The sequence below is a fragment of the Meleagris gallopavo genome, chromosome Z (assembly GCF_905368555.1).
Source record: "Meleagris gallopavo chromosome Z, MGAL_WU_HG_1.1, whole genome shotgun sequence".
NCBI lineage: Eukaryota > Metazoa > Chordata > Aves > Galliformes > Phasianidae > Meleagris > Meleagris gallopavo.
In genome coordinates, this window is record NC_139435.1 from 29,652,290 (window position 1) to 29,670,254 (window position 17,965).

The 17,965-nt window shown below is 32.8% G+C and overlaps 2 protein-coding genes across 10 annotated transcripts in view; one reads left to right on the top strand and one right to left on the bottom strand.

Moving 5' to 3' along the window:
- The window catches only part of PTPRD (protein tyrosine phosphatase receptor type D), a 1,190,026-nt gene that overhangs the window by 688,743 nt on the left and 483,318 nt on the right, over positions 1-17,965 (bottom strand). For all 9 annotated transcript variants that reach the window (XM_085214154.1, XM_085214153.1, XM_085214152.1 and 6 more), the window contains one exon: positions 4,960-5,003. The gene's annotated coding sequence lies outside the window, so the exon portion shown is untranslated. The remainder of the gene's footprint in view (positions 1-4,959; positions 5,004-17,965) is intronic.
- The window catches only part of LOC146542187 (uncharacterized), an 83,048-nt gene that overhangs the window by 8,616 nt on the left and 56,467 nt on the right, over positions 1-17,965 (top strand).

Consider the following 17,965-nt stretch of genomic DNA (forward strand, 5'->3'; position numbering starts at 1 on the left):
TTTAAAAAGTAATAATGCAAAGTACAATCAAATCTGTGAATTTCATAAAGTCCAAAGGACTGAATCCTTGCCAATTTCAGCAGTCCCTTATAAGTATGGATAATGGTGATGCCATTTACTTTTTTGAAGTAAGGTGGCTAAGCTAGCATAAAATACTAAAAATATTTTATGATTTCTGAAATTAAGTAGTTCATGGAATTAAAAGGAAAATTTGTGCCAGATCAAAAATGTCTCACATTTAGCATCTTTTGGTACATTTGATCACTCATTTAAATGAATTATCATGTGTCTTCAAGATCAAAATCAACCCCTCTGTGCTATTTCAAACTACTAACAGCTTCCAAAACAACTTAAATTATGACAAGCTAAAATTATGGTGAATAAGTGCATGTATTTTGATATATTAGCCAAAAAACTGTATTGCGAACAGTGAAAACAGTCTTGCTATCTGTTTTGATAAAGGAACCTTAGGTTTCAAGATTTCTGAAAAAATCGTCAGGTTTTTTTTGTATATTTGTGACTTGACATAAACATACTGACTACAGATTATCAAATGAAATGTATAAAATTGCAATCAGATATTCAAATCTTTTTTTTTCCTCATGTACCCTTATTAGATTTTTGTAAGACCTATTTTATACATGATCTGCTAGAGAAAAAAATCCTTTACAATCACAACTTATTCACATCACCACTTTTTGGCAGCGTGTATAGACTTTTAAATACAGATTATAGTTGGAAATAGCAATTCACAAGGCTGAAATGCAAGAAGAGTATAACTTCTTCAAAAATTGCTGAGGGACAGTTTGGGAACTCATGAACAATTGCAACCACTTCTGTCAACCAGACTGATGCAAAAACAAGGTGAAATATCCCACTAGATTATGTTTTTGTTGCTCTCCATTGTTATGTTTTATATATAGATATAGATATATATATATATGTTTATAAGTATAGTTATTTGTATGCATTAACTATATTATATATTTTATATGTGGCCCAAGACAATTTCTCTTCACTTTATGTGGTCCTGGCAAGCCAAAAGACTGGACATCCATTATTTAAATAATGCTACTGGATAAATTTATTTAAAAAAATAATGCTAATATAGTAGAATTACATCATAATTTCTTTCTTGATTGACTTCATTTAGTTTTAATAAATCCTTGTCTTCTGGTATTTACTACAGTGCAAGATAGTCTTGTCTCTTTCCCCCCACAAAATCTGTAGGTAAGTTTCATGTTGCAATTATTGCTGGTTGAATACTATCCAAAAAGCCTTTTATATATCATAGTCAGTCTAAGGATCCTAATACGCATCTGTAGCTTAAAATAAAAAGAAACTTACTCTCAATGTAACATTCACCTGAAAAATCTGTCTTTTATTCAAAGCTTGTCTTCTTTTTGGAAATAATCATATTCCCAAGGGATAAAATGGCATTCTTAGAGGTGCAAATCAAGACTGTATAAAATTTTTCTGATGATGATTTTCCACAGACTGCCATTGTAGAATTTTTAATCAATATTTTTGGAATACGTACACTAAAAAACGTAGGCAGTTTTCAGTATAAAAGTCTTTCTCTTTTAATTTAATATGTATACAAATGTGAGAATATTTTATTCATGGAAAAAATATATTGTGTGGTTGCTTGCTTGTCCGTTTTATCTATTTTTGTAGATCAGACTATTTTCTTCCACAAAAGTCACCTTTTTAACTGCCAGTCCTTACAAATTACAAGCTGAGCATACAATAAAATTGAGGTCCACATATCATACTAAATTCCTTTCTTGACACTACTTTCACTGACATAAAACTATTGAAAATGTAACAAAGACAAATCTGAACAGCTATCAAAATATTTTTAGTTTCTTAGCATCCCAAGAGTGAAAACAGATCTTTCAAAACTGCTGTGGTCATACATTGCCTTTGACTCTTCTGAGATCATCCAAACAGCGCACAGAAAACAGACTTTTCAGTTTCCTCCATTAAATATTTAACAATTATCGTACAATTATTATATGATAATAAACATGTATTGCCTGTTTGATGGGCATTTTTTGAGGAATTTGGTTAAAGTCTTGAACATAGAGACAATATATGGAAAATATAAATCTGAAGGGAGTTAAAAATAAATCAAAATCTGAATTAGAAAGAGAGGACTGGAAAGAAAATTACGATGAAATGGGAAAGTAATAATAAAGACTTTCTTATTTTAATTATTTTTCTTTTTCAGAAACGAATATTTGGCAGCAGAAGATGGTATGGACATGTCTTTGACATAAGCTGAAGCAAGTTCTAAGTATTATTCTTCCAATAACAAAATCATTGTCCTTCATTTCTTCTATATATATTTTTAAGCTTTTTCGTGATAAAAACTGATCAAATCATTCTTAAGAAAAGTTGAAAGCAATAATCTATTAAGTTATTTTTTAATAAATATACATTTTTAGTGTTTTTTAAACATAGTAAGATGCACAAAATATCTATTCTTGTCATAAGGGTGCCAATATTACTTAGATTTATCCATGATCATTGTTTTTTTAAGTATTTATTATAAACCAGGGATGCTACAAGTCTTTATAAAATTGTATCTGAAAAAAAAATACAATATTGAACTTGAATGTGATCCAGAACTCACAAACATTTTCAACACTTCACTAACTGCCTGTATCATTGAAAATTCTATTTCAATTATCTACATCACATTTATGTAAAACAAACAAACAAACAAACAAACAAAAAAAAAAACACAAAAGACTAGAAAACTAGAAAAAAACCTGCAGTTTATGAGTAGCATCACAAAGAATCAATCCCACATCTAGTTTACATCATTTGAACAAGAATTATACTATTTTTCTTTGTACTTTGAACAACTAGGAAAGTTTATGGTATTGGAAATGAATAGTTTTCTACAGCAAACTCCTACCAGATTTTCATTGTTCCACATAAGGTAAAATTAAGTGATCAAATACAAATGGAATATAGAGCTTCTTTTCTACTGGATTTTCCCATTAAAAAGTTCATTTCTGTCATTGCTAATGTGTTGTCTTTTTTTAAACCAAAATTATTTGCATAATTTTTATTTATGATAATTATCAGTTAACCAATGTGGTTATCCTGGTTGTCTCCTATATTCATAAACACAAAACGTTCTTTAAGCTGTCTTTGGAATCCTGACTTCCCAAATTACAATCTACTATTGTTTTGTATATGTTTTTCTTCAAAAATAAAGCTTTATTGTATATGATACACGTAGATACATGCTTCCATTTATTTTAATAGCATCATAAGGCAGAAATTAATCAACACAAATTCTATATCAAGTTGCACATTATTGCCATAAGAATTCTCTATTGACTTCAGTGCATTACTGTAAACACTCTTAGTGTTTCCTCAACCATTAGATATTTATAAACTTAAAAAGAGCAGACATTCACATCTTCGTAGGTAAGAATTTTGAAAATATTAGGCTTCTTACTACTACAATAACTTCCAAGTTCAGAGCATCTTTACAAGAATTTGAATAAGCTATGTGTTTCTGTACACACTCAAAACAGTAAATATGAGTGATCTGGAATTTAAACTAGATTATAGACTTACAATTGACAACTCAAAAATCACATGCAGGTGTACAGGAGCCTTCAGAGAAGATCCTACAAGTGCAGTGTGGAGCATGTGAGACAGTAGTACTCCACTCCTCAGTGAATTTGAGTTTAAATGCAAGGAAGAGTTTCACAGAAAAGTGAAAGAAAGGGGTTAGAAATAAAGTGACAAAATACCCAAATAATATGGAAAAGTATTCTCTTTGAGTGTTCAAAATTGATACTACAAAGTTCTGGAGTTTAGGCTTCTGAAATATAAATACAGTTTAAAGCTTAAAGGTTTCAACCCATTTTTAGAAAGTGTCGTATATTTCTGCTGTTTTTTTTTTTGTTTGTTTGTTTGTTTTTAAACTACTATTTTAACATGAACAGTGGAATCACAAAATAAAACTGTCAGACTGTTCTCGTGGGTTTAGGTTTCCATTATCTAGGAGCATTGTTTGTTGCCCATATATATGCTGAGCATGACAGCTATATGTGTTATGCAAATAAAGTTTCCTCATGAGTTTGATTTTGATTGTACACTAATCATATCGTCTCCTGTTATAGAAAAATCATGTGACTTTTTTCTACCTAATACTATAAAAGAAGCTTAAAGCACAGGAGAATATTGGTACTGTGGTTAAGTTTGTTTATCTTAGTAGTTTTATTATATTACATTTAAATTGTTTTTAACAACATATTAAATTTCAACATACTTCATTCAAATGACATCATATTAGACATGGATTTTCTCAAAAGTCTGTCAAGTGGAAAATATTTTGATTAAGTCCTTCATATGACAAAAAGTTTTAATTCCTACTTTTCCTGTCCCTTATTAATTCTGAAGTAATAGTTTCTTACAAGAGATTCAACATACAAAATTGTCATTTATGTTTGAAGAAACTATCATTTTAACAGTCGCTCAACTTTTTCATTGATGTTATCTCTTTCCTTTTGAAATTATAGTCTGCTCCAGACTATATTATTGGTAGTCCCAAAATACAACATTGTTAGGTTTCCAAAGTATAGCACTGAAGAAATTCAGCTTTATGACAGCAGCTTCAGCTAAACTATGCTAGAAGATAAACAAACAAGCAAAAAACAAAACAAAACAAACAAACAAACAAACAATAAATGATTGTAGGTATATGTAGGTACAGAAAGAACTTCTTCACATTCTCTTGGAAGAGAAAAAACAAACAAGCAAGCAAATGAACGAACAAAAAGCAACTAAGACTTAATAACTAATATTACCAGACTAGTTACCTCTCTATAGAATTTTTGTGATTCAGGAATCACAGTAATATGTTGTAATGTAATTCTTACTATAAACATTCAAAATCATGGAAAAGAAATAGCAAAAATAGTCACTCACCCTCAGAGGTTTGGAATTCGTTCAGAATTTCTCTATCCTGAGATCTGAAAAATACAATACAAAAACCTTCTATCAACACTGGCAATAAATGGCTGGATATTAGATATATGATAAAAAATAGGAAGGTGATATTTCAATACTAATTAACATGCAAATATAGGAAAATCAATATGTTTAAAACATTAAATGGCTTTGGGTGAATCATTTTGTACATCAGAAAAGTAACCTAAACTTTAATGCGTATTCATTTCAGGTACACACAAACACACTTACACATCTCATGTATAGCAAGAATCAGTGCTTTCTGAAAACTGATGAACGTGTATTGGAGTGAAAGTATTGAATGGGGGTGGATGTTTATAAATCTGGGTATACGACAATTCAGTTTCTTCTTTATAAGCAGAGGAAGATTTGTACAGCACAACTCCTTTATAAGCATCAAATATAAATGATTCATCATTGAATTAAAATTCATTTCATGGAACTGGATGTAATTCTTTGTAATTATTAAGATTTGTTAAATTTATCAATACTATAATCATAATTATTCAATTCATATGGCTTGAGGTTATCCGTTAGATTAATAAGAACAACAAAAAAATTATTTTCCTACAGTAAATTAGTCTCCAACTTTACATTAATGAGGATTAATGCATAAATTTTAAAATCTTGCAAAGAGATATTGCAAAATACACAGTCTAAATATGTGTGAATAATAGAAAAAAAAGGATGAAAAAGAAAAATAGTGCATCAACGTACTATTACATTTATTTTTAAAGTACAATTAATACAAAAGAAGATTAAAAGCTATATTAGCAGTCTGCATGGTTTAGAGGAGGTATGTTTGCCTGTAATCTAGATATCCTATTATTATACTATGATAATCCATTCAGTGCTTAAGGTATTGCCAAATTCTGGCATTTTTTTCCTTGCTTAGGTACTATTTCTTCTTCTTCTTCTTTCTTTTTTTTTTTTTCTTTCCCCTTTTTTTGTTAGTGATAGCTCAAGGAAGTGCAGATATTTTGCCAGTGTTGCAAACATACTCAAAAACAAAACAGGAAAAAAATCACATATATTTGAACAAGGTTTATCCACCAAAAATAAATTCAGGTTACTTCTACGTTTTAACGTTCTAACATGAAGTATTGAGTTGAACATTTAAAACTGAGAATCACACAGGCCCAGAAAGTTTTACCTATCTGAAGTCCTAAGACTTTTCTCTATAAACCCTGAATCACTGCCTGCATTCAGGTACAGGTCTTTTGAGGCTCTGAGCAGACTGTCCTGTCATTGCAGATGCTGAAACTATGTTATGAAGAAAAAAAAAAAGAAAAAAAAAAAATCACTAATAGAAACACCTCCTATTTTAAAAACTTAAAATAACTTCTTCAAACAAATTTTCCTAAAATATTCTTCCGCATTTTGTACCTTTCTGAGTTTTATTTTTTCAGTTGTTACAGAAGCAGTTGAATGGAACCACTAACAAGATCTGCCACAGATGAAAAAATGCCAGATGATCCAAACAAATTCTACAATCTGATTGTATAAAAGACTCTAATTTTATTTGTGACCCACATCACCCTTTGTTCTATTATTTTGAATATATGTTGTTACAACTGTAAAATATTTTGATAATACAAAATAGTTTTGATATAAAATGTTTAGCTCACTGGGGGAATGAAACAGTCTGTTTAGTTGGAATCATGACTCTGAAATAGTTTTATCACAGTAGAATGTGAGAGCTGTAAACTAGGTGAGATTTCTTAAAACAAACAAAACAGTACTGAAATAAAAGTAACAAAACTGATCGAAAAAAACTGATGAATTGCAAATTGTAATGAAACATAATAAATGATATTAACAATGAAGTATTAAACATATCAAGGCACAAGAAGCACAGGACTAAGAAGAAAAGCAAGCTCTTCTTGAAACACTACAGATGAATTATGTTTGCAATTGTGCAGCAATAAAATTTGTCAAATAAGCTTCCACAACTTTTAGGCTAGGTCCATTTCAGCTCTTGGAAGCATGTAAAATTAAACTGTATTAGGAAAAGCAGGATCATTTTTTAATAAGTTTTTTTTTTTTAATTTTTATTCTGTGATTTATCTCTTATTAAAAACAATGATAAAAACAAAGCAATAAATGTTAGTCTTGTAGATAGCTTAAAAAAACTAGTAGTATCTCTCCCTTCTGTGATGTAGATGATGCTTTTAGAAACAGTACCAGTTAAGTTGAACAATTCAAATTTTTTTCTTACCAATCCAGATGTTCACATATTACATCTGATTTTTTTCTGAATTCTTTTCATATTTATTAAGAGCAACAAAAGATTACCAACTTTTTTTTTTTTTAATTGTAATAAGAAAGCATAAATAGAATGAATGAAAAATTTTGAAAAAGACTGTTTTAGGGATTGCTATGTAAACTGCTTCAATTCACAGAATCACAGAATTGCAAGGGTTGAAAGGGACCTTAAGAGATCACTGAGTTCAACCGCCTGACTAAACCTACAATAGGTCACACAAGTAGGTTTCTGGACAGATCTTAAAAAACTACATAGAAGGAGACTCCACAGCCTCTCTGGGCAACCTGTTCCAGTGCTCCAACTGTAAATAAGTTCTTCTTCATATTAGTATGAAACTTTCTAAATATAAGTTTTATGCCATTACTTTCTGTCATATTGCTACCCACTATAGAGAAGATCCTGGCCTCATCCATTTGCCTCCCACCTCTCCTTTAGATAATCATAAATATTTATCAGATCCCTCCCAGCCCTCCTTTTTTCAAGGCTGAACAGACTCAGGTTACTCAGCCTTTTCCCAAAGAGGAGATGCTCCAGGCCCTTTATCATCTTTGTGGCCACCTGCTGGACTCCTCCCTGTCTTTTGAACTGGAAAGCCCAGAACTGGATGCAGTATTCTAAATGTGACCTCACCAGGGCATAATAGAGGTGGAGGATCACCTTCTTTGACCTGCTGGGCATGATCTTTTTAAGACACCCCAAAATATCATTGATCTTCTTGGCCACAAAGGCACACTGCTGGTTCATAACTAACCTGTTATCCACCAGGACTCAAAAGTCCTCCTCAGAGCTCAGCTCCAGGTCATCCACTAAACTATACTGAAACATTGTGAACCATAGAATCAATTGAGTTGGAACGAAGCCTTAAAAATCACCTAGTCCAACTCACCTGCAATGAACAGGGGCATCTATAGATTGATCATGTTGGTCAGAGACTGGTCCAGCCTGACCTCTGACCTTAAATGTCTCCAAAGATGGGGCATCCAATACTTTTCTGGGCAACATTTTCCAGTGCCTTACCACACTCATCATAAAAAGGTTTTTCCTTATATTCAGTCTACATCTCCTCTCTTTTAGTTTGGTCTCTTTCCCTAGCAAAATAGACCCTTTTTAAATACCCCTTCAAGATTCTGAAAGGCCTCCATCAAGTCTCCCCAGAGCCTTTTCCAGACTGAACAGTCACAGCCCTTTTAGCCTGTTCTCATAGGAGAGGCTTTCCACCCCTTGCATCATTTCTGTGGCCCTCTTTTGGATGTGCTCCAAAAGGTCTATGTCTCTCCTGTACTGAGGATTCTACATCTGGACACTGTACACCAGGTAAGGCCTCACAGTACAGAGCAGAAAAACAAGATCACCTCCCTTGACCTGCTGACCATGCTTCTTTAGATGCAGCTCAGGATATGTTTGGTTTTCTGAACTGTGAGGGCACATTGCTGGCTCATACCCAGACTAGCCATCTATCATTTTTCCCAAGTTCTTTTCAGCAGGGCTGTGCTCTATTGTTTCTTCCTCCTGTTCGTATTGATAAAAAATGCTTTTGCATCAATAAAATAAAATAAAATAAAATAAAATAAAATAAAATAAAATAAATCCAAACAAACTCATTGAAAAATCCTTCATGAACTAGAAAGCCTTGCTCAAAAGTACTGAAAAACAAAACAAAACAAAAAATTAGATTAGAAAAATTTTTGTCTTTCAAGTAGAATGTCATATTTTGACAAGAACAGAACAAAAAAATTAAAAGTGACACTGAGACTGCAATCATAAATCAAAGTAAACCAAAGCAAATCTGATCAGCAAACTACTTTACTTTTGTTTACATACACTGTGTAATGGTGAATTTTCAGCTCAAGTCAGATATTCTAGAAAAAAATGTATCAATAATCTCAATATACTATTAACACTATTTGTGTTCAAGTAATGCTTAGAAGGAACTAGGGCTGTTTAGTCTGGAAAAGAGGATGCTAAGGGAAGACCTTATTGCTCTCTTCAAAAACCTGAAAGGTGACTGCAGTGAGAGTGGGTTTGGTCTCTTCTCTGTCATGACAGGACAAGGGGAAATGACCTCAAGTTGTGCCAGCAGAGACTTAGGTTGGATATCAGGAAAAACTTCTTTACAGAAAGGGTTGTTCAGCATTGAAATAGGTTTCCCAGGGAGGTGGTTGAATCGGTATCCCTGGATATGTTTAAAAATCCCTTGAATGTGGTGTTCAGGGACATGATTTAGCAGTGGGTTGTTAGGGTGGTATGGTTAGGTCATGGTTGATGATCTTTAAAGTCTTTTCTGACCTGATAGATTCTATGAATGGACATGGCTTAGTGAGGAAATATTGGTGGTAAGTAGTCAGTTGCACTAGATGTTCCTAGAGGTCTTTTCCAACCTTTTTGATTCTATGATTTTAAAACTGAAATCCCAAATACTGTTTGTAATATGCTGCAATACATAATTACACCAGTATATAGGTGAAATTCACCTATATACTTAATAATTTACGTCTTCTTATCATGACTGTTAAAAGGTGTATCATAATACTTAACCAGTGAAAAATCTATGAATGATATTACAAATAAAAATGAGTTCATTCATTCACAGAATAAAGATCTGTGAAGAGTAGATGTCAATCATTCCAAAGTAATGTAAAGTTGAAAGTGGGGATATGAACATAAAACTTACATTTCCATCAAAGAATAAGGACATATTTGAAGCCCTTCTATTATTAGATTAAAAATCTACAAATACTTTTATTGTAGATAGGCAAAACTCAAATGCAATCCTGCATTGTTAACAGAAATATTGATTGAAAAAGTCACTTTTTTTTCTGTGCATAAATATTTCTGCCCCATAGAACAGTCTTAAGATCTTTCAGCATCTTTAGCTCAAGAGTTGTGAGTTTTAATTAATTCTTCTCATATCCTTTGAGAAGTATGGAATAAAAAAAAAGTTATTTTGTTTCATACCAAAGATTATTTCCATGTATATAAAAATATCAATAAAATACTTCATTTCATTATGTTGTCTTGCCAGAAAATTAATCATAATTTGGAGAAAATCGGAACTGTATTTCCTGAAAGTAATTTGGCTTTCATTTAAGTAAAAGTGATTCATTCTCTAGATTTACAAACTTGCAGAAGCTTTGACACTATTCAGCAAAATTAACAATTAAAATTTTAGCCAATTCCTATATTTGCAGGATGTTTTTTAATTCACTTATTAAATTTTAGAGCATTTTTTAAGTGAATTTCTTTAAATCTCACAAGATTTCTATTATATGTATCATAAACACTTTAGAAAGAAAACAGCAAGCTATTACCACGTGGTATTACTTTATTCATTCTATTGACTTTGTCATTTGAATAAAAGTCATTGATAAGAATCACAAAATCACAAAATTCAGACGAAGAGGCCACTGGAGATCATTGAGTCCAAAACTGTTGACAAAGCAGGCTCTCTACAGTATATTGCAGGGAAAAGTATCCACACAGGTCTTGAGTATCTCCAGAGAAGGAGACTCCACAACCTCTCTGGGAAGCCTGTTCCAGTTAACCTCACAGTAAAGAAGTTCTTCCTCATATTATTATGGAATTTCCTGTGTTGCAGTTTTTAACCAGTGCCCCTTGCCCTGATAGTGTGCACCACTGGAAAAAGCCTGGCCTCATCCATTTGACATCTATTTGACTCATACATTTTAGATATTTATAAACAGTGATGAGATCTCCTGCCATTGGACACTTCTCCAGGTTGAGTCACAGGTCTTTCAGCCTTCTCTTGTAAAGGAAATGCTCCTGGCCCTTAATCACCTTTGTGTCCCTCTTCTGGATACTCTCTAGGAGATCCTTATTTTTTTTTCAATTGAGGAGCCTAGACCCAGACTGCTCACCAGCCATGAACCCACCATAGCAGAAGGGAAGGATCACCTCCTCAACTGCTTACCACACATTTTTAATGCACTCCAGGATACTACTGGCCTTCTTGGCGGGTGATAATTAACTTAACATATTGTTGCATTTTCAACTTCTTTTTAGAACAGCTATTATTTAAATCACCATACAAAGTAACAGAGATTTACAACTACTATTTGATGATTCAGTCTTGGACAGTGCTAGTGCATCTTTCTTTCAACAGGATAGAAAAAAATAAAATAAAAAAGAAAGAAGGAATTTGAACTCTGCTTAATGATTTTTCTAGACTTTGACTTTAAAATAATCATATGAAGCGTCATTGTTTCGTATTTATTTGTGTTAAGGTTGCACTAATAATCAACTAATGCATGTTTGCTTATCCAGGTTGAGGGTACTGGGCTTGTTTAGCTTGGAAAAGAGAAGGCTCTGGGAAGACCTCATTGTGGCCTTCCAGTATTTGAAGTAAGCATATAAATAGGAGGGGGAATGACTGTTTATGTGGGTGGATAACAATAGGACAAGGGAAAATGGTTTTAAACTGAGACAGGGAAAATTTAGGAATAAGATTTTCACCAGAGGGTGGTAACACATTGGAACAAGTTGCCCAAGGAGTTTGAATGGCCAGTCCCTGAAGGCATTCAAGGTCAAGCTGGTTGTAGCTCTGGGCTGCCTGGTCTAATGATTGGTGACCCTGCACATAGCAGGTGGTTGAAACTAGATGATTGTTACGGTCCTTTTCAACCCAGGCCATTATATGATTCAATGATTCTAGAGAAAACTTGTCTACAAACTTCAAACCCATTACAAACTATGAATCAAAAATATCCTGTAATATCCACAATAAAATCGGGTTGCAATTCAAAATTAAAAGAGTTCCAAAAAGACTGTGATTGATGTAGGATTTTTTTATGTCAATCAACTGGATTTTTTTTTTTTTTTTTTTTTTTTTGCTTTAAGCTTTGTATGTAAAAAAATATTTTGCTACTTTTGGATAAGACGATATATCCTTTTCTCCTTATTTCCCTTTTTAAAACACCACATGGATTTTTAGAGAATATCCTGTAAGAGAAACATAACAGTTTTATAGTCAGTTCTGTTATCTTGTTCTTCTACAGATTTAAGTGCAACCCACATTTTTTACATTTTTATTACTTCTGTGTCATTTGACTCATTTTCCTTACTTCTGAAACCCAATCCTTTTTTCTTTCCAAATGTATGTTTTAAAATCTATAAATTTGAAGTGTTGCAACTATTTTCCAATAAAAAAAAATATTTTTCAATATTTTTCTGTTCTAGTTAAAACAAATTGTTTTTATCAATAATATCAATTTTCTTGAAATGACAGACACACACAAAAAAAGCTGAAACGATCAAGCAGGTCCTTAAATTTTATAATCCCATTTTCTCATTCTCTTAAGAATATATTCTCATTTATGGTAGAATGCACCCTTATATGTATATTTCAAAGCATAAAAATTCAAAAGAGTATCTGTTTCTATTGTTTTATGAAGATTATTTTTATAACACCGTATATAAATTCCTTGGAAGGTAATCTACTCTTGCATAAATCCCTCTTTCCTTCTTTCTTCTCTTCTAAGTACTAACTTTAACACGAAGTCCTGCTTTTTTGCCAAAAACATGACAGTTAAGTCTTCCTTAATACAGCATAGAGATCATACGTTATGCAATAATAATGCCAAATCTTTTGCATTAAATGTTTTGTTGTTGTTAATGTTTGTTAGTAGCATTCCTTTGGTATTTTTTTTTCTGCATTTTGGCTGGAAGGGCTACATCTGGACTTAAGTCCATATATTCTCTACCTTAATACACCCTAGTCCTAGCCTGTGTATTTATATTTTATCTGGCTGAAATCTCAGTTTTCCCTCAAATGATTACTATTAGAAGCAAGCTAAGATACATAGGGCAGGAATGGTAAGAATTTAGAGTATAAGTAAAGAGCTCTTTAAATAAATTAAATGTGGACAGTTACAGAAGCAGTAGTGGGATATTTACAATGAGTCTGTGTATGTCTAAGAATAAAAGCATGACAGATATTCAAGGCATAAAAAAGGCAAGAAATATAAGCTAACTGGTAAAAACTATAAAGTGATAGTATAAAATTTAAATGATTTTTAGAAGCCAGCAATATACGATAATGTTATTTTGCAATTTTATATTGATAAAATAATTCTCTCTTCTCTTCTGGCATGGGGTGGGGGTGGGGGGTGATTGCGAAAGGGGGGAGGTGAAAGAAAGAAGAAAAAAAAAATCAACTCTGTAACACTTTGTACTCAAAAACTGCAATCTAAAATTTCTCATGAAAGCACCTAAATTGTAATTTCACAGGAGGGTGAAGCTATATCATGTGATGAATGAGCTATAAGATGCTTAGTCACTTAGGTGTGTGAGTTCCCTTTATAATTGCCATTGATAGTTGTTGTACTGGGATCATTGCTTATATTAATAACTCGGCTTTGCTGTTTGCACATTACTTTTAAGTAGAGGAAAAAAAAAAAAAAAGTAGTCTCCATTATTTCAACCAGGGCCTAGTTCTACCTGGCAGTATTATTCTAGTTATTCCAGCATATAGCCATTCAATTACTTTGTATTGCTTGCAGAGAAAACTTGTAGTACATAAGGAGATGTAGTGTGGTGGAGAGGGAAGAGGTGGAGAATTGGAAGTAGAGGAGACGGAAATGAAAATACGTGAAAAGTGCATCATTGGAAAGACAACTTACTTTTTAAAGGGTTGAAATTAAAGTCTCTCCTATTTAATTTCACAAAACCATGATTAATACTAAAAACAATGCAACTATATGCTCTTACACTGTGCGTGTCCTCTCAAAGGACACCACAGAACCACAATGTCATGCATTTTGTTGTCATCTAGGATAAGAAAAAGACAAAGCAGTACAATAACACAATATAAATATTTAGGGGTGGAGTAAAATTAGAATTAATGGCAAGTGCATGCAGTGAAATCAGTCAGCCTTGTGAGCAGAGAACTGATAAGATATGTCTATTTTGTAATTTCTCTTACTCTACTGCATTGGTTATAACAAGAAACATTACTTCGTGCAAGTAAGTTTATAGAGCTGAAGATAAAAAAATATACATCTATTTACTGTGAAGTCTGAAAACAGAATTTAAACAGCTGAAAGAATTCTTAAATACTATTTTTAGGTTCCAAGCATGCTAGAACTATTAAAAAATCAGCATAACTGCATTACCAATTCTAGCAGGTGAAAGTAACTGTAGAAAATATCTACAGGACATATTTTCTCTTTATTTAACTTTCCAAAATGCTGGGTTTGTTTTGTTTTGTTTTGTTTTTCCATTATTTCTTGTTCATTTGTTCATTTTCATAATGAATAAGACAGTTGATGAAATCATATATGAAGATAGTTGACTCGTAAATTAACATTTTGAATAAATGAAATATGATATATATTGATTTATTTTTTTTAAAAAAAAAAAAGGTCAGAACCATGGAGTATACTGATATACTGATTAATAGAGAGTTTCATTGGAAAACAAAAAATATACTTCTAATACAAAGATGTTAATGATTTTTCTACTGCAATACTATACTTTGTAGAATCTTTATGTCAAAGGCTAATGTCCTGATTCACTTCAAGCGAACAGGTCTGTGAAAAAACAAAAGTGAAGAAGGTAATGTTCATAAATGAATAGGTCTGCTTTCATCTCATAGTTAAAATGTTGTAATTGAGACTGAAGTTTTCTTCTCTGATGTTGAGGACAACTATACGTAATTTAAAATATATCTCAGTTTATCGACTTTACTGAAGAATTAAAAATACTGAAGAAACATAGATTTTCTGGGAAGTACTTGGGATACATTCCTGAAGTTTATCATGCACATATCTCTCTTAGTGACATCATCTGCATATGTACAAAATATTATACCTAGGAAATCACACCCAGAGCAAAGAAAATATACTCTTACGGCAAAAACAAAACAAAACAAAACAGTTGTAATACTAATAATTCATGATTATAACAGATTGATCTAGAACATTCAAACTATTTTATCATAGGTTCATTAGAACAGTTGACTCAGTATTAACAGCACGCTCATGGTTTATCTGTTGCTGAGAAATCAGTGCATGGGGCCACTTCATGGGGAAAAGCCACAGGTGTTAAATCACTGGGAAGTGGTGGGTCGCACTATGAGGTGTATGGGGCTCAGGTTGGATACGCCTGGGCTGGATCGGCAAGCTGAGGCCAATTTGTGTGAGTTTTAACATGAACAAGGGTCAGGTTCCACGCTTTGGTCTCAACAGCACTATGCAGCACTCTCTACAGACTTGGGACAGAGTGGCTAGAAAGCTATGTGGAAGAAAAGGCCCTGGGGGTGCTAGTTGATAGCCCTCTGAACATGATCCAGCAGGTGGCCAAGAAAGCCAATGTCATTCTGGCTTGTATCAGAAATACTGCAGACAGTAGGACTGGGTAGGAGATCGTCCCTCTGTACCTGACACTGATGAGGCTACACATCAATTATTGTGTTCAGTTTTGGGCCCCATACTAGAAGAACGTCTGGAACATGTTCAAAGAAGTGCAGTGAAGCTGGTGAGTGGTCTGGGGCAAAACTCATAAGAAGAGAAGCTGAGAGAATTGGGATTGCGTAGTCTGGAGAAGGTGAGGCTCAGGGGAGACCACATTGTTCTCTCAGATACCTGAAAGGAAGTTATAGCGAGGTGGGGGCTGGCCTCTTTTCACAAGTAATTAGTGATAGGACCTGAGTTAATGGCTTGAAGTTGTGCTGAGGCATGTTCAGCTTGGATATTAGGAAAAAAAATTTCTCCAAAAGGCTGGTGAAGTATTAGGACAGGCTGCCCAGGGAGCAGACAGAGTCACTGTCCCAGGAGATTTTTATATATATCTATATATTTTTTTAAGTAATTGTTGCACTGAGTTACATGGTTTAAAGGGTATGGTAATGATAAGTTGATGGCTGGACTAAATAATCTTAAAGCTCTTTTCCAGTTTTAATAATTCTATAATTTCTTGAAATTTTTTCAAAAATAGTTTGCATATCAGATTTCATAGAAACTTGTTGAAAATGCAGTACTTTAACTTTTTTAACAGCAAGCATATAGCAAAACTAATGAAATAAATGTCTCTACACTTCATTTACTTGATATAATAATATCTTGACTTGTAGTAGAAATGTATCTGAAGAATCTTTGTCACTATTAGTTCTCAGCTTCTACTGTGATATTAAAGAAGTAGATGACAAAGTTCTTAAATGTGTCTGGGGCTAGAGGTGGAGTGTTAGTAAGACAGAAGTAAGATGAGAGTGGGAGAGAGTTAAACATAATTAAAACACAATGTAACACAATTGTTCACTGTAAAAAAGCATCTTTTTCATCAGAATCCAACAAGCGAGAAATCAGATCATTCCCAGGTTATAAGCAAACAAACAAACAAACAAAAATAAATAAATAAATTCAGAGATCCTGGTGCAAAAGAAAGACTACTTTTCACTTCTTTCTGTAAACAGTATATATATTTTGCCTCATAGAAAAATTCAAAGAATTTAATATTCATTTAAGTAAAATTTCTGGAAAGATGTTTCATGATGTTTTAACTAAACTCTTCTCCCAGACATTTAGTGCCAGCTTTCTAGTTATTTTCTCTGGAGATCAGACTGAAGGGAAAGAAAGCTAATGTGACCACACTGCTCTAAACATTATTTTTCTGATTCCCACAGTGATCTGATGAGATTGCTTATGCTTAGTTCATATCCAACAGTGTTTATTTAGAATTTACTTTCAAAGGGAAAAAGTGCTTCTTTTAGGAATATTTCCTGGTGAGTCAAATAATTAAGGAACTAAGGATGGGGAACTAATATGCTAAAATTTGACCATGCCTAGTGTTATTAGGATGTTTCATTTTGAAATAAACACAGTAGTTTATAATTATAAAAATACTTATATTTCTTGGATGAAGAACAAAGCCTCAGTTTATGTTGATATTATTTAGCAATTTTATAATGACTGGGGAAGCAGTCTCAGAATTGCAACACTAGAGATGGATCTTTGGGCATTTTCTGATCAAACCAAGGTGGTATTCTTGAGTAAATAAATGAAAGCAAAATTAATCATGCAAATTTAGAGTAATTTAGAGTAGTTTGTATCATCATAATCAAAGATAAGCCAGTGAAAATAATGTAAGTTAAATGAATAATGTGTGAATGACTACAAAGAAATTTCAGCCCTATCTCAAGCCACAGACATATATTTAAAAAACAGAAAAATAAACAAAAAAAATCAAAAAAACATAGTGAAACATATATCAGAAAAAAAAAAAAAAGAGAGAAAGAAGAAGAAAAAAACAAAAGATGGTAAAGAATGCAGTTGTTACTACTATCCATTATCCAGGTCAAAAAGTTATTGCAGTACTTATGCAGGAAAACTTTCACATTTCCTTCATGCAAAATAGTACTTCTGCAAGTGAAAACAAAAGTACAGTTTTCTGAGAGAGATTATACAGCTGCTCCCTGAAAAACTCTTGTCTTTTCAAATAGAACAATTCCTTCATGGTTCACATGACTGATAGGGATTTAATAGATCTGTGCTATAACGAAAGAGGGATGGCCAGCAGGGTGAGGGAGGTGATGGTTCCCGACTATACTCCTCTTATAGGGCCCATCTGGAGTGCTGTATTGCCAGTACAATAAAGATATGGAACTGTTGAAGTGAGTCCAGAGAAGGGCCACAAAGATAATCCAGCGGCTGGAGCACCTCCTTTATGGGTAAAGGTTACAGGCTGAAC